Source organism: Xyrauchen texanus, chromosome 30, assembly GCF_025860055.1.
Source record: "Xyrauchen texanus isolate HMW12.3.18 chromosome 30, RBS_HiC_50CHRs, whole genome shotgun sequence".
NCBI classification, from domain to species: Eukaryota; Metazoa; Chordata; class Actinopteri; order Cypriniformes; family Catostomidae; genus Xyrauchen; species Xyrauchen texanus.
In genome coordinates, this window is record NC_068305.1 from 30,657,295 (window position 1) to 30,679,234 (window position 21,940).

At 37.1% G+C, this 21,940-nt stretch overlaps 1 pseudogene; it reads right to left on the reverse strand.

Annotated features, from left to right (window-relative positions):
* Nucleotides 1-460: 460 nt before the first annotated feature.
* LOC127624193 (kinesin-like protein KIF26B) lies at nucleotides 461-21,138 on the reverse strand (annotated as a pseudogene).
* Nucleotides 21,139-21,940: the final 802 nt, after the last annotated feature.

The window sequence follows — 21,940 nt, forward strand, 5'->3', positions numbered from 1 at the left end:
TATCAGTTAAAATGTGTTTTTGTATTTCATGACCCATTGAGTACCTTTTTATTTCACTCATTAACAGACAAATTTGTCAGTGTTTGTGTGAGTGAAACACACTATATATATATATATATATATATATATATATATATATATATATATATATATATATATATCAATTCTCATATTTTTATTAATTAATACAGTTTTCTTAAATGCAGTTAAGCAACATTTTGTGAAAATGGATCAATGTTATCCTACTAAGATGTCAGAAGTAATCCAAAATAATAAAAAAAATAATCAGATTCGATTACCAAAAAACAGTAATCCCAGAGATTTTTGTTACTAATTACAATTTTAGTCATGCAATTTGTAGTCAGTAATTGATTACAATTCCAAAGTAATCTACCAAGCACTGTGTTAGTAAGTCGCAGTGAAAAACAGACAGACACATTTTTTTCTCATCTATTAGGCCTAACGTTTTATGTTGTTTTAATAAAAAAAAAACATGTTTCTCAAGTAGTTATTACAGTTGGACATTGAACATGTGAATGATAACATTTCATGAAAATCATTTATAACCTAATTTAAATAAAAACAGTCCAATTCATTACAACGTATTATTAGTGCATACATATAAGTGCAGAGGACCTTAACAGTGTAGGCTAAGCCTAAGCGACTTCTAAATGGTTCTCTCTATAAGAAACAGCAGTGGTGACACAATGCACGCAGAGTGTTAAAAAATACTTATATACAGTGTTTTTACCACCTTGTAGGTGACAGGTGGCTATTTTAAGCCACTTTTCCACCATCTGGCTGATTGGTTCTGAGAACGGTTTGAAACAGGTACAGTAGCATTTCCACTTGTGCACGGTTCGGCACGGCACTATTATAAACCATTCTCGGCCCGAAATTCTCTGCACGGTTATCTAACTGTACTCATCCATGCTCAACTGTGTTGGTGGAATGGCTTTTTATGTGGTGACTCTCGATTGTCAATTTGCCCACGCCAAGGTAACTTATAGCCATTTTAGTTGTTACTAGTTTGCCAAGTCTGCTAATATTGGGGTGAAGTTAAAAAAGTTAATAATGTGCAGTGAGAAATTAGGTATTAATTACAAACCCAGGTTAGAGTATGAACAGTGTGAAACAAAGCCCACAATAGCCTAGGGCTATGTTAACCCAGGGTTACAAACGTTCAGACTGAGCGTTTGGTGCATGGGAGTGTGAAAGATCAGTTTGAAAGTCATGTACCACACAGGGAAGATGCAGTCACGGATATAGATGGCTATTTAAAATACAATGTACCAGTAAACATTGAAATTCTCCCCCAGGCTCTCTCCACAATTACTATCATTTTAGCCTGACAGAGAAAGATAATAGAGGACAAGGATGGAAAACACAGCATGTTTGGGTTTGTCCGCCATGGGTTTTTTTTTCATCTCGATTTTACAGTGTAACTAGTCCCGCCTCTCTGAGATTCCCATTGGTCAACATATGCCTGCACTAGAGTGTGTTGCAGCAAAAGTTGAAATGTTTTCAACTTTTGTTGGCATGACGGAGCTTCACTATCAGAAACCTTTGCGTTTTCCCTCTCCGTCCTTCAAACGCACCACGCCCTTTGAAATCAATGCATTCGCAGTGTTCTTTGATGCAGCGTTAACTCTAGTGTCTAGGCACCCTAAGTCTGCAGTCCATTATGTTCTTTTGACCTCTCTCAATATTAGAGCTGTCTGCTACAGAGTGATTTACAGAAAATTGGATTTAATGTAGGCCTATAGCTTTATCAGACCCAATGGAAGCTTCCATATAATGTAAAGATTTCTGTAGAGAATCATAGGCATTCTTTTGTACACTTATCAATTCATATTGCATAACAGGTAAAAGGTGATCATCTACCATTTTTTCATGCTACATGAACGCTTTATGATCTACAGAGGGCCAATTTTGCAACATTTGTCTGTGCTTGGTTGTAACATCAAAGCAGGTAACCATCAATACATGTGCTTAACAGAGGTTAAAATGATGCTCTAGCCATTCAGTGACCAGCTCCAAAGCCTCTAAGTGCTCCAGGGAGTCTACCTCAAATGTTTCCCATTAGTCAACTGCAAAATATATCACAGAAATAACATAATAATTAAGACACAGTCTGGAGTTTAGGCAGAACCATAGACAATCCTACAGTTTTCTATCCTATTGCAGTGCCTAATATTATATAGTATACATAAGCAGGACATATATTCAATGGTCTATTTTGCAGGATCCAAAATCAGATGTTGCTTGGCATATTCCATCTCCCGCTTAAGAGCATTATACTTGACCCTCACCTCTGCAATTCTCTGCTGTCGATGCTCATGGAATTTCAACTTTGCACTTAAGTGGACTATACCCTGAAAATGTAGATTTCCAGTTCCCCTCAATCACATAAGATACTATAAAAGTGATTTATCTGAGATTAGCTTTTTGGCCTACAAGCACACCAGCTCTTAATACTGACCAACACTACCAATTTATTGGATGCAGAAAGATTGTAGGTTGTGAATGAACAATAAACTATTATTTTTGCTAGTGATGTATTTTGAACCTCACCTTGTTACCTGTCCCACCTCTTTTCTGTAAAGCATCTACATTATCAATCTCATAGACTTTAATTTCATAAGAATCAGAAACACTCTGATCCACCCAGTGCATTTTGGGCCCACTGAAGGACCTCTTTAGTGATTGGGGGTTTTCTTTAGATGGGCATCTTAAATTAGATCCTGTGGACAAAGGAACTACAGTAAATACGATGATCAGATTGTTTTCAACTCATCCAAACTATTAAAATGTTTAGCATTATCATCATTCGTGCAAATTAAGACTTTCATCCTCACCTATGTTGGTTCTTTTCTTGGAACTTCTTGCACTTTTGGCAGCATTAAGGGAGCAGCTCTGATCACTGATGGAGTTGTGTGTTGAACTGCTACTGATTGTAGCTTCGCTGTCTCTAAGCATACTTTCATAGCCACTACTGACCATACTGCCCCTGTTATAGAGTAAAGATGTTTTACACATGGCAGGAGGCAGCTCTCCACTAAGAACACTGGTGGTATCACTGGCATGGCCACTGCAGTGGTATGGTTCCCTTGGAGCTGTGATCTGACTGTATGGGGATGGCAGTCTGTGAATAAAAGATTTCGTCTTCATAAGTTCCTCACTTTCATCTAAATCAGACCCACATTGGCTAAAACTAGAAAGAGAGTCTCTACTACTTCTTAAATGTTCGACTCTTCCTTTCAGGAATAACCCAGAAGACTTGGGACAAAGTTCACCTATCACCTGACTTCGGGATAAAGATTGTGTTGACCAGGAACTTTGGTTGTTTGAGAATCCATTAGAAGAAAGGCTTGAGCTCCTGTTGATCGAGTGTCTAGTAGATTTGGGTGATAAGCTTGCATTCTTGGGGCTAGTACCTGACAGTTTGTGGATCTTTGAATTCGGCATTAACCTATGATCAGGTGTGGTCTTAGACTTACTGATTTTGGATAACCAAGTTGTGTTATCTGCATCAATATCATGCATGGGGAAGAACCTTGGAACTCTCCCAAGACTTCCACTGGCTCGACACTTTACAAAGTCCTCCTCAAAGTCTCCTTTAAAACCAGGTGAGTTCATACTCTTTGACTGAACTGGCATATAATCTCGTTCTAAAAGACCTTTAGAGTCCACATCAATGTCACTACTGTCTTCAAGGAATTTGCTCTTAAGCCTTGGCGAGGTACAAATACCTTCCATGCTTCCTGTTGAGCTTAAAATGGTCACACTATTGCTCAGATCCAAAGTTTGGCTTCTGCTGGATAATGCTTTCAATTTTGCATTAAATAGCTTGCTGCTGTCCTCAAGAGGAGATTTTGTGTTGGTCAGAAGCTGCCTCTGGTTTAGCAATGCACTTCTGGCTGTTTCAGGCCCTTCATTTTTCTCTACATTCTTCTTTTTTGGATTGGGGCAATTTGTATGAATTGACGGGACTGAAGCATTAACATTTGTGCCTTCCACAACTCCGAGTTTTGAGATATATTTCTTCCACTCAAGGGTTTCTCTTGGACTTTGTGAATTCTTGTGTTCTGTGTTCATGTGTGGACATGGGGCATCCTTGAAATCTTTCTTTTTTCTTGAACACAAAGAGTTCTGCTTGGTTGGAATTTCACAAGTATACTGTCTGGACTTTGAGACCTCAAAGTGTACTGAATTGTTACAACAAGGGTCATGTTTTACTTTGGCTTTTTTAGTAATATCCTTTACATCTTCACTCAGGGGCCCTTCTGAACAAGTGTCAGGCTGTGGCCAGTCTTTTGAATCAGGGATGCTGCTGACCTTGTCAATATGTGTATTGATTGTGGTTTGTTGGACAGGTGCATTTTCATTGACAGCTGCATCAGATAAAGCCATGGAGATTTCCGTCTCTGAAGTTGGTGCATTAGAGGTGGAATTAGGAAAACTCTCTGTTTGTTCTTCACCTACACTGCCAATAATCCTGACAGGCTGACATCCAGGTGTTAAAGCCTGGAGAGAGTGTGAATCATAAACACTTAATATTTTTGCCTTTCCATTCTCAGAGGCCCCATTTATCGTTACCTCCTCAACCACAGTGTACACAAGTTCATCATATCCATTCAGATCTAGCGGTTGCTGAACTGTCACAGTGATGGTGGCCTTCATCTCTCGTTGTTTTTTTTCTGTACAATGTGTATTGTCTTCATTCAAAGTTGCAGAAACAGCAAGTGGGGTACGTGAACTTGCAGACAAGGATGTAGAAAAAGAAGAGGAGACTGTAGATCTTGGTGAACTCTTGCCAATGGGAGGAATTCGTGTCTCAGGTTTCATTGTGGAATCATCCAATGATATACTTTGGTCTTTCGATGGCATGTAAAGTTTTTCAGCATGATGCTTAGATGTACAAGGCAACTGGCCAGATAGTGTCTGGTCACTCTGCCTGACAACATCTAACTGTGGTGGGCATGTCTGAACAATCTTTGAATCGCATTTGGCAACAGCATTTGGCATTTCATTAATGTTCTGAATGATAGTGTTGTAATGTATGTAATGTTGTGCATCTCTTTTTGGAGAATTTCCAAGTTTGATACTGTTAGATGCCCATTTACTTGATCCTTGATCTTCTGATGAAATTGATTTATTCACAGTTTGAGTTGATTGAGGTGCTTTTATCACAGCGTCCAGGCTAATTAACTCTGTTTCATCTATGTTTCCCAATCTGTTCTGGAGTTCTGCAAATGTGTTGCACTTCAAACACTCAAAATCTGACTCCAATTTATCTTGCAATATTGTTGGCTTTGACTCTTCATTAGTCTTTTCTTTTGGTGTTTGTTTCATGCGACAAGCAAGTGGTGGAGAGATTTCACAAAACTTCATTAGAGAAAGCTTCTTTGACTCTAACTTGCTCTTGATTAAGGAAGGAATAATAGGCAAAACCTCTTGGCTTCTAATTATAACCTCTTTATTTAGTAGGCCAGAGGAATTCATAGAGATGACAGAATCACAGGACTTGGCACTGACAGGTTGAAATTCTGAATCATCAAAGAAACCAGAGGAGGAGAGATCTTGATCCAGTGTTTCTGTGGATTTGAATGTTTTCAGCTTGGTGGATTTATTAACTTTCCTCTCATTTCCTGAGCTTCTTCCTCCGGGTGAGCTTGACGAAGAGTTCTAAAAATTACCAAAAAATGTAAAGAAGTAAAGCACAGCCTAAATTCACAGCATTTTAAAAGAAACCTCTGCACATGTCCATACTCAATCAACTAAAACATAGTTTAAAACATGCCTTGGTCTTTTTTTGCAGCCTTCGGATTCGATACACAGTCTGCATTGTACAGAGGCTTTCTGTGAGGTCTTGGTATGAGGTCGATATATGGGCAATAATTGTGGTGGAGCAGTTGATATTGTTCAGAGAGTCTTGCAGGAGCATGGCTAAGTAACTTCCCCTGTAGGAAACAGACAGACATTGATAACATGCTTTATGTTCCTATACTATTTGTAAAATCCTTAATTTTCCTAATTTTATAAAAGAGATATACTTAGACATACCTATTAGGAATATGGTTATGTCTGTTTAGCTTAGCTATGATTATGTTTCCAAGGTCAGCAAGGCAGATTCCACAGTTGCTTTTGTCTCTCTCCCCAACACAGCTCCCTAAATCGATCAGGCTCAGCTTGCTTTGGTCCACTTTTACTAAAGAAAATATCCATTACAAAATTTGAGCAACAGAATGAAAATGGTAAAAAAATCTAAATAAATGGTATGCTTAAAATTGCAAAGGTCTGTCATTTAAATGTTCTGGGATAAATTCACTAAATAGTTGTGCCACTTTTGCGCTAAGTAATTCAGCACAAAAACGTATTTACTAACCACCCACAATGTAGTTTAAGCAGGCACAATCAGTGCTAAAACATCACTCTGTCTTGAGTATTTAAATTATGTGATTGTCATTCTTTTCACATAAACACACCTTCTTTCTTCTGTAAATTAGGCTCATTATAAATTATGCTTTATTCACAAAACTCTGTAATATTAGCTGGGTTCAATTAACATTGTGCTATTACCGCTCAAGGACAGCAGGCAGTAAGCTAAATTTTAGAGCCTGATCTCATGAAAATTACTTAACTGTGGTGAAATATTAAAAAAAATTACATTACAACATTAAGTACACATATCACGGCAGTTTCGAGGTGAAATGTCCACCGTATGGCGCTAAAAGCAAGATCAATTTTCTGCCAAACAGATGAGGTTCATAAGGTTAATGGTCTATCAAGTTTTGAATCAACAAAATCAACTCTCTACCCTAAACCTTACAGATCGTGTAAAAAAAAGCAACTGTAAGATTAAAAACGCAATTGCTGAAACAACCACATAATTTTGTGATGGTTCTATGCTATTTCCAGCTCGTATGTCGACTTGCATGATCATTTGGACTCGTGTCCCGGTCCTTTGCATCGCAAGTGCACTGCTCTATCACTTGTGCTACAATGCAACTTGATCATGCTCGAATAAGCCTGTAAATATAGTTGGTTATGTAATGTAAACATTAACATATATCCCCTTACAAGTTGTGCACTATAGTGAAAGTGCTTTGATGTCATAAGATAGCATTGTGTTAGGAACAAAGCAAAAATTAAGTGTTCATGAACTGATAATCTGTTGTTTTACTTGTAATTTGAGTACAGGTGAATAAAAGTCATTGTTGTTGTTTGTATGCAATAGGTACATCAAACCAGGCAAAAATCTATTTGCAAAAATGTAGGTATAGTAACGTGATTCTATAAGACCAGGTTGGAATTTCATTTAAAAGAGTTGTTTGTGTATATATTCTATTGATTATGGCATCAATGTTTCACCAAATAATGATGAAATGATGGAGAATAGCATAGTGGAGTGATACTGTACAGTCCCAACAGAGTGTGCCAGGTGGTGGTCTGCAGCATCCTCTGCTATATAGCACGTTCAGAACTGGCCCAGATAATAGGAACTGCATTATGCAAACTGCATTCAGAAAAGTTTTTGTGGGCGCCATTGCCTGATCTGCATAATTCCTTTAGGGATTGGGGTGCTAAACCAGCACAAACAGTGCTTGCAAATAAATAGTGCTTCAACTGGGCAAAACTATTCTTAGTGTAATAAAAATGTAATTCATTAGGCATTTGCATGATTATACATCCAAGTTTATGTGCTATTACCTCTCTATACTAAAGCCTTGAAAAAGCTACAGAACTCACTCCCGGATTTGGTGCTACTCCCTATGTGCTGTTGGCAGACATGCAGGGTGAAGAACATGTGACAACTGTGCAGTGGTGTCCCTCCACTGTCCACCATCTCACTGCTGCGAGATGCAAGAGCTGCATCAAGTAGGAATGCTGCTCTTTCTGGAGTTGGAGCATTTAGCACACTGTGGTTGCAAAGCTGGAAGACAACAACACTGGTTTGTCAACACAATCTAATAATGAGACTACAAAGTAAATGGATCGTCCAATTAACATATCAATGAGGATCTATACAATTTGGATTGATCCTCAATCCTCAAGAATATTCATAGTATATCATGCAAGGGGTTATAAATGCCAAGAAAAATTTGGGAAGGGGGGGGGGGTCATTTGTCTTTATATAGCTTCTTTGGAGTAATATGTACAATGAAAAGCACTATTTAAATACATTGAATTTAAAATGAATTTAGTATTTCAGAGTAGTTATTAGAAGAAATGGATGTGCATTTGTTACTTACCTTTATTCCATAGATGGGGTCCTCTTTAATGTAAGCATCTGCCTTATTGGTATCCTTGCAGTTGCCTGTGTCAACACCAGAGAGTAAATCCCTGATGGCATTGTTTTCCCCACAGACCTCTACAGCTGACACTGAAACCGAGATGTTTGCCCAGGTCTTGTCTTTCTTCCTGTTAATGAGCTTGAAAAGCCAAGAGATCGCACAAGGGATGACTCCAAGGCTTTGGGCACACCCGTCTTGGCCGATCATTGTGTATGACATTCCTGCAAACCAAAATAAATAAAGTGAGAATGCCGTTTTTCATTGCAGATTATAAACAGAAAAGCTCCTCTTAGGCATTTGTAGAATAACAATTCAGTTGTTGTTTTTTTGTTATTCAGAAATATGCATCAGTGACTCTGGCCAAAGACTAGGGAAACTGGGGTGTAAAATACGTTATGGCAATGTCATCACCAATTAAATGCAAGCCACTTTACTTCCAGTCAAGCATGGACCCCTTTAAAAGATTTATGACTTTTGGCTGCAAGCCAAGGGCCAATATGGAGGCCTAGTAATTCAATCTAGCTAAAAGCCAATGATGTCATACTCCAAGTTACACGTTAGAGATTGTTGTCATGATTTTTGGTAGATAACTATTAATAACCTTAAAAGTGAATGAACCATGATGACCCACTATGTAGCCACTCCCCTTGACATTAAATGCACATGCATTAAGAGACTCCACAAGTCACATGCAATGGCAAGTAAACATATCTGAACCTGAACCTCTTAGTTGGGTGCAGTGCCTTAAGAAATCTGGGTAATGTATAAATTATTGATTTACTTTTTATTTATTTACAATGTTGGCAATGAGCAGAGCATGGGTTGAGAGCAGAGCGCTTAAATACTTGTTGTGGGTAAAATGGTGACCATAGAGAGATTGGTTGTTTCTATTTTTATTAAAGGAAAATGTTGATTTTAACATAGTATATAGCCACTAACTCACCCACTTTGGTTTGTCCAAAGCTTAGGATGCAACCATCAGCCCCAGCGACCACACACTGAAGCAACTCACACAAGCTGCTCTCACAAACTTCAGCCTGAAAAATAACACTTTAACTTATTTTTTTCTAAGACAACGCTGTTGAGCAGCACATTAATTTGTTTAATTTCATGAAGATTTCAAGGATATTTTCTGTAGACAGATTACATAGAAATATCCTTCAAACTTAATATTATATAATTTAAAATTTTAAAGAAATAAAATAAAAGTCAAACATTATTTCACATGACTGAATCAACAAGTCTACATTAGTTTACACCAATAAGTAATGTAAGAGTTAGACAAGGAGAAACAGATCCTTCTAAAGGAGTGTTCTGGGTTCAATAAAAGTTGAGCTCAATCAACAGCATTTATGGCATAATATTGATTATCACAAAAATACATTTTGATTCGCCACTGCTTTATTTAAAAAGTGGCTACAGTAAGATATTTACAAAGAAAGTAAGTATGGGGCCAGTCCATAAATGCTAATACACATTGTTTCAAAAGTACAGCCACAAGACTTAAACATTATACAAACTGTCTACTAACCTTATCTGTGTATTCTGAAAAAATATTTTTGCCAATTTTTTATATTTACGTATTCTGCAATGTCATACATTTCCAATTAAATTTAATTGTACAATCTTAAAAATTCAATTCAATAAACCATATATATATATTTTTTTATTTATTTATTCAGTTCAATCAGTTCAATTTGATGGAAATGTGTTTTGAAATTGAAATGCGAAAAATGTAATAAAGATTTTTTGGAGTGTATATACGCACTAGCAAAATTCACTTCAATTATGAATGCCTTACTGTCAAAATAATTTAATGTAAGTGCTGGTACAGTGTCCTGCTCCTGTGAAAAGCTCAGGGGGACCCTCCCCCTCCAGCTGCTCTAATACAACGGTCTCCAAGTGTGTCCCTTTGTGCATGTGTCTCTGCAGTGTGGAGTTTTTGAAAGAGGGGGGTGGCTAATTCAACAGCTAAGTCTTTTGGGAGTTCCAGAACTGCTAAAAGCCAAAACAAAATCGCTTACAACACCTTTAACTTGTACTGAACCCTGAACATTCCTTTAAGGTAAAAATTACAGGTTTCCACTTCTACCATATACAATGTATTATGTGGAGATGACCTTGAATTGGTTTGGTTTAAAGTAAGTAAACATAATCATCTAAAAAGTGAACCCAGCTCAGTTGATTGTACTGAGTATGTCCTGATATTCAGTATCAGCTCTCAAGTAACCAAATCTGAAAGTGTCACAACTGTTTGGATATTATGGCTCAGAAGGGCTCAGGACAGTAGACAGATCAGTTTTCAGGTCATTTAACAGAAATAACAAACCATCGACACTGACCTGGGTTGCATCAGGGCCAAAGGCAGCATCAAAGGTGAAGGTCTTTGGTGGGACTGTTGCCTGTCTCTGAGGGATGTGGGAGGCAGGATCCAGCACTGTGATCTGATTCTTGCGCAAGTCCAGTTTAAAAGTGTGGGACCGGGAGGGGTTTGACACAGGAACTGAACAGACTCGCAGCATCACTTTGACCTAGAATTGGGGAAATAACAAAATCAAAAAAAATTTTAAGGATAGAAACAAATACAGAACAGTAAATTGATGATGAATATAGTTGATACTAGTATATATTACGTATACACATAAATCTTAAATCTACAATAAAACAGGGCTCAACATAGCAACATTTTGAAATTTTAATAGAGGTATAAAATATAATGAAGAGTTTAGACTATATGAAAAAAAATTATAATCATGGAATGCCTTACAAGTGTTTTAATTTCTTTATAAACTATATTTTATTACAATAATTTCAAATGTTTTAGTGAAGTGCTTTCTAACCCAGGGGATAAAAGGGGTAAAACAGACAGACATGCATTACGATTTAATGCTATCTAGATTGCAGAGTGCTGGGCTAGTTATTAAAGGTCAGTTTGACTTTTACAGAGGAGAAAATGTCTGTCCCAGTTACTATAATCAGTTATATGTAATCAGGGGCAGACTGGGAAGAGAAATCAGCCCTGGATTTTACATGGAAACTGGGGGTCAGCCGTTTTGCAGCCGGCCAACAGGGTGGTTCTCCCAATGGGCAGTTCGCCCCTATATGTAATGCTAATATAGACTACTCCAGACACAAGACTTCAAATATCCCAGTCTTTCATGATGTCATTGAATACAAATCTAAACCTGGTTTAGGTTAATGCTTTGTCTTATATCTAATGCATTTTTCTAGTGATATTATCCACTGTACCGAGTCTGTCAAATCATATTTACGAGAAATAAATTATTTAAGAATCTATTATGTCTGCTACAGTTGCTGGATGTGTAAGGCTAAGTGCAATCCCACTGCAGGTGCTACCCTGAGAGTGATATAATCTGAAACTGAAGAAGAGTCCCATTAGCGTGAACTATAGAGAGTGAAGTCAGGCCAAGCTACAATTAAGATAAATTGATTTCCCTCCTCGAGGAGGAGATGCAATGGAATGGGAAGGCCATTTGCTTTGCATTTAGAGTTACATGTAACCACAATTCAGGCTTTGCTACAATGTGAGGCAGGTAGAGATTGGCCATATTTCAAGGACAGGCTGTCATATTTTAGGTAAGATTAGGTTTAGGTTATAAATGTAGAATATACTTGTTCTGAATACAACAATATTTAAACCACAGTATGCATATACATTTATTCATAATATTCATTCATAAAATTATATTAGTATTATAAGTATTAGATAATCTTATAAAATATAACTAAATTATTACTATGTTTGACTGAAATATAAGCACCTGTGAATTTTGAACAGTAATTTTCCATACATTTTTATTTATTTTATTTCTAAAGTAGTTATATATTTTGTGTAGTTTAATACAAAGCATTTCATTCTTACCTTTCCCATTCCAGGTGTTTCCTTGCTTTTAATAGCTGACTGCAAAAGATTAGCTGGAACCAGAGGGGGAGACTTCTGCAGAAAACTACTGAAGTTTGTTGGGTGTTGGGAAGCACCACTCTCTGAGCAATGCCTCCCTCTCCTAACCATTCCGTTTAGCTTTTGTACTGCCCTGTAGATGTTCAGTCATTTGATATGGTAGAAAAAACAGACATAATGTATGTATAACTTGAAATTCACAGAATATCACAGGAAATTACATATTGAATAGGGCTGTCAATCGATTAAAATTTGTAATCAAATGAATTACATGATATGATGATTAATAGATTGCAATTAATCACATATATCAATATTTGCCAAAATAGGCCCCCAAATAAAAATAATTTAAGATATAACACCAAATAAAGAGAAAATTAAATGTATAATTATCAAAATAATTCTAAATAAGAGATATATATATATACATACATATACACACATACACACACACTTGACTGAAATGTTTCTCATGATCTTAAAAAACATTTGATCTGAAGGTGTATGTTAAAATATTATTGTGCCACCATATTCATTTATTTCATTCTAAAAATAAAATTTAGTTTAAAAAAAAAGTTTTTGAAATTGATGAATTGGACCAAATAATAAAGAAAAGCAGCCAATAAGTGCCCAACGTAGATGTGAACTCCTTCAATACTGTTTAAAAAGCATTGGTTGGTGGAAAAAAATTAGTACGAGTCTGCAAATTCTAGGCAAAGGGTGACTACTTTGAATATGCTAAAATATAACACAGTTTTGATTTATTTTGGACTTTGTTTCCCTTAGTGGTTCACCCCTGACTATCGTTACCCATTCTGCGGAGCCGCTCACCCTCATCATGGGTAACCACACCGAGCAACTCTCTTTTTTGCTGGTCTGCGCTCCCTCTGCACTGGTGGTACTATGGCATTTCTGGCTGGTAACACACAATCCACATTTTGACTGGTCAACAAATTCTGTTCTAGCCTGGTGTCCTTAGTGCCTCTTCCATTGTCTTAAATCTGATGTCTCTCCTGTCCAGTATTGTTTGTCTTTTCACGATGATCCAGCGGATTTTTCAGGTGTACCCGAGACATACCACGATCTGGGAGTGGTGTTCAGTTGGTTCCGCGCAGTGGCCCTTCATCCTCAACGCCTTTACAATTGTACAATCAATCTACACCCTGGGACTGCTCCTCCACGAGGTCAGTTGTATTCGCTCTCTGCTCCCGAAAGGGAGGCCATGAATAAATATATTACTGATTTTCTGGCAGCCGTCTCATCCGCCATTCCTCCAGTGTTCCTCTTTGTGGAGAAGAAGGAGGGGGGTGAGTGGAATACAGCTTTTAACATACATAGGGGGCACATTGAATATTCAATATCGAGAATAATGTCCAGCATGTAAGGCAGGTGCTTCAGAGATTGCTAGAGAACCAACTGTTCGTTAAGGTGGAGAAGTGTGTTTTCCATGCGCAATCTGTTCCATTCCTGGGTTTCATCGTCACTTCCGAGGGAGTGTGCATGGACCCTGTTAAAGCAGTTTCTGATTGGCCAACTCCCACAAGCCTTTGCAAAGTATTCTGGGGTTCGCTAATTTTACCAACATTTCAGTTAGAAACTTCTGATGGTCTTCTGATTGTGCGCTGATCATTCCATCTTGCTGCGGGTGAGCAGCACCTGATCACCATTAATTCCTTGGCTATATCTACTATATCTGGCTGTTTGATGTTCATCGCTCAATTCTTTGTTTGTGTCCTGTAGTTTACCACTCTCTCCCTCTGCCCTAGTATTGTGTTCTGTTTATTGGTTACCAGTCTGTGCTATGTGCACCAGAATTGTGGTTACCATCCTGCCTGTTGCCTCGTGTCCTTTGATGCTTCTCCTGAGATTCTCCTCAGCAATACCTCACTGCACTGGAACTGCTCGGCACACAACCACTACGCACACAAGCCTACAAAGATACTACTCTCTCTGGATTCGTCAAGGGTCTGGACTACACGACAACTATGCACACAAGCCTACAAACACACCATCCTTCTCCGTGCTGCAGTCAGTGCCGGAATTTCCCCATTGAAGCGTAACCAGCATTGCTGTGTTTGTTAAATAAATATCAGATCAATGTCTCCGCACTTGGATCTTTTGTCCCATCCTTCCTGACAAAAATAAGTTAATATCAAAGTCATCAACCTCTCCATCTATAGTATCAAGGCAGTGGATTTAACAACTTTTTAATCGTTTATCAAGATGTAGATGAATGCACAATACCAATATTACTTTGCCGGTATAAGACCCCCACCCCCCATTTTAAGCAGAATGTAAGCCTCAGACATCGTTCAGTTTCATTGCATCTTTTATCCATACTATGAAAGTAAATGGTCATTGAGGCTAACATTCTGCCTAAAATCTCCTTTTGTATTCGAAAGAGGAAAGATTTAGTTTGGATGAGAGTGAGTAAATTATGACATAATCTTTATTTTGTTTGAACTTTTCATTTAGTTAATTAATGGTTAAGCATCATCACCAGTGTCTTTGGAGTTGCATGGTTCTTTGCTGATTAATTTCTGGAAATGGTTACTGACTTTAGCTATTACCTGGTAACAAATGACAAGGCAGCAGAGGTCCCTGCAGGGATCAGAGAGGACATGCTTGATGCTCTGGATGGCTGTGAGGTGCTGTAGCTGCATAGTTCTTTAGAGGACATGCTGTCCTTCTCACCCTCCTTTTCCAAGAGAAAAGAACTCTGTGAGGTCTAAGAAATATTAATCTTAATGGTATTACGGTACACTGTTAAGCTCAGTAATAAATTAAAAAAACAAAGACACCAATGGCAAATTATTTTTTCTTGTTTTAAGGATAAACCTCTCCTCTTATAACAACAATCTAACGATTTATTCGAAACATAAAATAAAATAAAAGTTATTTACACATTTCAATTTCATAAACAAATCCATAAAATTGAATTGCGTAATCTTTTACAAAATACAATTAATTAAAGAAATAAATGTATATTCAAGTTTTATTGATTTAATTCCATTAAAGCATTTGTTAAAGGATATTTAAATTATTTTACTAGACACACAAAAATACAATAACTATACAAGAATACTTAATTCAAGCAAGATTTTTTCTTACATTTATTTATTGCATTTGCACTTCTATATAACACATAGAACATTTGTAACATAAAAAGCACTGTAAAACAATGGCTGTGTCAGTCAGGCACTATTAGTGAAGTTCACTATTTGAGCACAAGCTGACTCAGATGTGCAGATGATGTCATGAACATTCTTACAATGTGTCTCAACATTCACAAAATGTCTGCCTAAGGCTACAGGCATTGACTGGATGAGTCATACTTCAGTCCAACATCTAACCTCTTCCCAGCAGCCCAAAACATTATGCATGCTGTATTCCTTTGCCTCTGTTTGACTGAAGCAATCACTTGCCTGCAGTTATCCACATTATATAGAGTCATGATCGTTGAGCACTCCCTGCCTTTATGTCTCATCAATGTTTTAATCCAGCCATGCGAAATAGATGCCCCCTCCCTCCTTTCTTCTTTCCATTGAGTACATCTTGCCAGAATGCAGTGCCAATTAGTGCTGGGAGCAACCCTGAGGCTGAAAAATATTGGCTCTACTGTTACTCTCCTCTCTGTCTCTTCTTTCTTTCTCTCACTTCACTGTCCTCCAGAGACAATCTAAGATTTAATTATATGCATGTCTTATTTCTGCAGTAACGCATTCTATAAAAGCATGCAGCTGTCCACTGGCCATCAGCATTGTGTGATTACCATTCCAAATAAAACACTACAAAATGCATTTGTTCAGCTTTTAATCCATGTATTAAAACAGTTTTTTAAATTCCACTTCAAGTGCAATGCTTGAGTGAATACACCTTGGTTGTTTGTGTAATGAAATGGAGCTGGACTAATGGACTTGGTATTTTATCATGCACTTGGACAGCATTGCATAAAGATCTTACTGTGAGTGCTGATGGAGCTGTGTAAGACTTCATTCTCTGTCCCACTCTCATTATGCATTCTCATTGCATCTGTATTTATGACCAAGCTCTGAGTATGAAAATTTCAATGGTCATTAAATATTACAGTGATATTGATCATGCTTCTTTTTTTGAAAGGCTGCTTTATGGCATGGATAAATTGTGGGCTTAACTATTTATTATAAAAGTTCTGCTGTATTCACTGCCTGAATATAATTGATGGTGATTTGAGGGCTGTGAATCATGACTTGTGCCTTGGGTTTTTTCTAGAGCACACAAAGTTGCTGATAGTAAGATTATATGTTTTTATATTTAGGACATGGATGATGTCCTGGACAGAAAATGTGAATACCAAGGAAATGGCTTATTTTTAGAAATAATTATTTGGAAAAGAAATATAGTGTCTCTGAAAAGTATTTGGACACTTAAGCATTAAAATGCATGAATATCCTTGCAATATGTTACAAAATATCAAGTGGCATTTTTTATTAAATATATTGCAAACACACATTACAAGAAAATCAATACATGTAAATTTTAAACAACATAAGTTGTAAATGCCACTCTTTTTTATATATACATTTTGTTACCTATGCAATTAAATTTCTACATTTTTAAGTGTTAAGACATAATGGTCCAAAAATGTCCATATACTTTTACTGGGGCCACTATGTTTATATGTATATAAACATGGAATATGTTTAATATACTAGGATGGACCTTGTGTGGACTAAGAGTGAAGTGTGAAAACTTAAGACCATAATAATAATACGTTTATAGAAAATAATTACGTTTCTTACCTTATGAGAGACTGAACTGACTCCATTGCTTGAGGACAGGGGCCACAGGGCCCCCAGCTGTTGATGTTCTTTAACCCAGCAATCTGGTGCCGCATTGCTGGGCCTCTGATGGGACTTTGGGACAGTAGAATGGTGGTTTGAGGTTCTGGGGAGCGTTTGTGAGCCTATGTCTAGGCTTGTGGATGAGATATTGGCAGTGGTAGGAGTGGCCCATATGGCCCGGTCCTGGGTGAGGATCGTGCGGATGGCCTCCTGCTTTAGCTGGCTAAAGTCAGTGGAGCAGACGTTACATCGTCCCTCCACGTTGCCCCAGGCTTCTACAGAACTAGCAGGTGCTTTCATGCTCTCATAGAGATGAATGGAGAAGTTGGGATCCTGAGGCACAGAAAGAAGAATGGTGTTGCTGGTTGTTTGGTCTTTTGTAACTCAGACATATACAGAAACATTGATACTGAAAGAAAAGGTCCTTAGAATGAAAATTATTTTTGTTAATTCATTAATGCACAGTGCTGCCAGTAATATTGTGCAGAGTGGCTAATGTCTAAGGACTTCTTTTCTTCAGCAGAACAAAAAAAATGTTTTTGTCTCAGCTCTAGTCCATACAATGCAAGTGGATGTGATCAGCATTTTAAAGCTCCAAAAAGCACAGACAATCATAGGACAAGTAATCTATATCAGTGGTTAAATGAATTTCTTCTAAAGGCAAGAAATAGATCAATATTTAAGTCCTTTTCAGTATAATTGTTTACTTCTTGTCTCTGTCCAATGCACGTTCATGATAGGACCGAGTACACTCCGCCTCTTGCATGACATAAGCACGTTGACATGTTCAATTGAACGCAAAACTAATGAAGTTTGTGAACAGCATTCTGTTGTCATTTCTGGTTGTATCATGTCAGTTCTCGTGTGAACATGCCAACATGCCTATATCACTTGAGAGCCTGTGTATACTCAGTCCTCTCATAAATGCGCATTTGAGAGTGACAAGAAAACAATTATAGTGAAAAGGACTTAAATATGTATCTGTTTCTCACCCAAAGAGATTGTATTGCTTTAGAAGACATTCATTTAACCACTGGAGTTGTATGGATTACTTTAACTATGATTGGCTGTGCTTCTTGGAGCTTTAAAGTGCTGATCACCATCCACTAGCATTGTATGGACCTACAGAGCTGAGACATACTTCTAAAGATCTTTGTTTGTGTTCTGATAAATAAATAATTCATACACAACTGGGATGGCATGAGGGTGAGTAAATGATTAATTAATTTTCATTTTTGGGTGAACTATTTCTTTAAAGGGGTCATGACATGAGGAATCAAATTTTCCTTGATCTATTAACATAGAAGATGTCATTGTACTATTAAAAACATACTGTCCGTTTCAGAACTCAAAACTTCCTCCTCATGGCAAAAAGACAATTTGTTGAACCCAAGCTGCCAGAACGACTCGTTCTCTACTTCCTTCAAATTATGATGTCACACTGGGGTAGACAACACATCAATGACCTCTTTACATTATCACTTCCTTAGCCCAACCAGTAGCATTGAGCAGTGAGATGGCAAGGAGAGAGCAGGTCAGTCAAGAGCAGAGAGCCAATCATAACAGTTTACTTTCAAGTCTTAAAGGAGAAGCAGCCCCAAAACTGGCCGTTTCTGACAGAGGGTCACAATGAGGGTGGGAACGGATCATGTTTTACATATATATGACTGTTGTTTGTACAAAAATTTAACTAATATTATAAGTGAACCTCAATGAATATATTAAAATATGTCATGGCATACCCCTTTAAATATAAATACTTTCAGCTTTTTTAAGATTAAACATGCTTTCAAAGCTCAGGCTTCTGTTGGCAGTGTTGTTAAATTGCTAAAAAAAAAAAAAAAAAAAATCTAATCCACTACAAATGACTGATTACTTGCTCACAGATTACTCCATAAACTAAAAATCATATTATTAATTACTTTACTATTAAGACACTTTCTTAAACACTTTCAAGTAAATAATGTCTAGGCTATATTTTCATAATGTTCATTGTCGCACACCATTCCCTTCTGTCTGTCACAGACATGCAAACAGATGAACTTTAGAAAAATGTATTCATGTTTTAAATGTATTAATATATATATATATATATATATATATATATATATATATATATATATATATATATATATATATATATATATATATGTATATATATATATATATATATATATATATATATATATATATATATATATATATATATATATATATATGTATATATATATATATATATATATGTATATATATATATATATATATATATATATATATATATATATATATATATATATATATATATAGCCTATATATATAACAATTTAGAAATATGTGTAACCCACTTTTAAATTATTACCTTAATTGAAAGTCAGTTACTGTTATCTGAGTACAATAATTTAACATTTAAAACATTTGCGCTACTTTTGACTTAAAAGTAATTAGATTACAGAAACTAATTACTTTCCAACAGATTACATTCAACATTGCCTGTTGGTTATTTGCTATAAAATCCAATCCTATCTTTACACTGGAGAAAAAACAAGTGGTCCACTAACATATTTCTCTCCACCACCAAATACTTAGACACAAGCCACCCACAAATGCATGTGCTGTCACAAATGATTACATTATAGTTTCATTTACTTTAATGCTCTCCTTCCCAGTAGGAGAGCATTTATTTTCATATTCCACCCATTATGTCCCAGATCCCAGTGTAATAAGGGCTAGACGAGTGACACATGAATCAGAGACCAATTGCAAAAGCTAATCGATTTAAACTCGTTTCAAGGGAAGAAAAATGCACGCACCCCATATTGAAATATGAGACAGACTGTGGCTGATGGGGTGGGTGCGCAAGCAATAGTCTGAAAACAATACCCAAGACTCTCGAATTTGTCCTGTAGCTCTAAATGCAAGGAAATGCACGATAGTATTCCTTTCACGTTTTGAAATCAATTAAGAGTAGCCTCAGTTGCTTACTTTGGTAGAAGCCTTTCCGTCAATTACGTGTCTCAACGCTTCTCTTTTGAAGACATTGAAATGAGAGATGCACTTTTTACATAAATGTCCCGTGTCGAATAACATCTCTCTTTTCGTCCCAGAGGACTTAATGGATCTGTATTCAGGGTAACCATTTAACGATTCCTTGGACCATTTTGACCGTAGGAGAGAGTTAGTGAGGGATGCAGAGAGTGAGCCCGCGCTAGAAGGAGCGAGCCCTGTCCAAGGTGCTGCATGGGAATCATTTGCTGAAGAGCCAGCGCCTTCGGGGGAGGGACGCTCCACGCACAAGAACTCCTTTTGCTTTGCATGACCCTTCGTCCCGCCAAAGATGGGACTCATTTCAACGTTGTTCATCTGTGAAAAATCAAAGAAATTCGACCTTCCTTAGAACCTCACAATTATTATATATTGTCACATTCACTTCAATATCCTATTAATCTGTGTGGCTTTATATTATGATAGGTTATTCAAACTATGCATTTAGTCAAGATTAAAAAAACTGACATTACAAATTATGTAATTTAGCCTATTAGAAATCACGAGCCACAGAACTACTTAATTACCTAGCCTACTTACCGTGAATCAGTGACTGCCTGTTGTTTCAGATCACCCCGTTTAATTCATCATCCTGTAGCAGAATTCATTTTGAGTGAATATTCGGTAAATAAAATTACTATTATCTCAACGCATGTTCCACGACAAGTTTCCATCCAACCCATCCATATAAAAATTTATGTTTTACCCTAAAAATAAAATGAATAAAAACGACAAACATAAAAAATTTAAATAAAATGAATCTTCAATCTGTGTAGAAAGGCAGTGTCCTCTTCAAACGCGCAGTGATTTTACGCACCGCGCCTTTATGTTCTTGGTAATCTCGGAGAACTTGGTGGTCCGGTGATAAGTGAATCTTTGACTTCTGTTTAACCAAATACAACAAGTCTTAAAATTAAATCATCCCATGCGATCTTATCTTCAGTTTACCTGTGTTTAAAATACCCATTGTTAACTTTATTCCCTAGGAAAAGAGTTAATGGATATTTATCCTTGGGATGTTGTTGCATTATGTCTTCATCTTTTTTGTTCTCCGTTACAGTACCACCCACTTGACTTTGCTCTAACGAATAGAGATCACAAACACTGTTGTGGTTACTATAGTCAGATTAATCATGAGGTAGCGCCACCCATCGACTGACATTAAGACCTGCAAATGTCAGTGTGCTTCCCAAATGCGGGTTGGGACAAAAGACAAGTGTTACGTGCTAGCATGTTCTTCCCTCCCCTTTCTGTTTATTGGTTGCTCTGTTTTCTTCCCTCTGCTGTTGGTTTCTTCCTGTTTCCTGCTCTCTGCTATCCTTGAGTTTTAGGTGCTGCTATTGGTCGGAGACAACCAATCATCGGCTGTGGTTCTGATATAAGACACTGGGAGAACGGAAGGGAGGGGGCTTGGACTGTTTGTTGGTTCGTACTATTGTTGTTGTTGAGAAGTACTGACTTTGTGGTGGTTGCTTGCTTGTCTTCCTAGTATGAGTGTGTTTGTTCACTGAGGATTGTTCTGATCTCAAACTGGCACCAGCCCGGAGAGAAGAGAAAAGGGAAGTACGTCACGTGACCTACATTGAACATACATGTAGAAGTACCATTGTTTAACTCACTAGGGAAGGAGCATGTGCAACTATGTGTAACTTTTGTTTGGTTAGTTAGTGAAGTTTTAGTTATGGCGTTTCGACGCTGAAGAACTTTTTATTTTCTTTAAACTGTTTTCTTTTCAGTGAGTTTGGGGGGGAATTAGTAATTGAGTGTTTTTGGTTTTGTTGTTTTGTTTGTTTAGCACCGCTCATTTTCTTTCTCTCTGTGGCTTATTCTTATTATCATTTATTTTCTTTAAACTG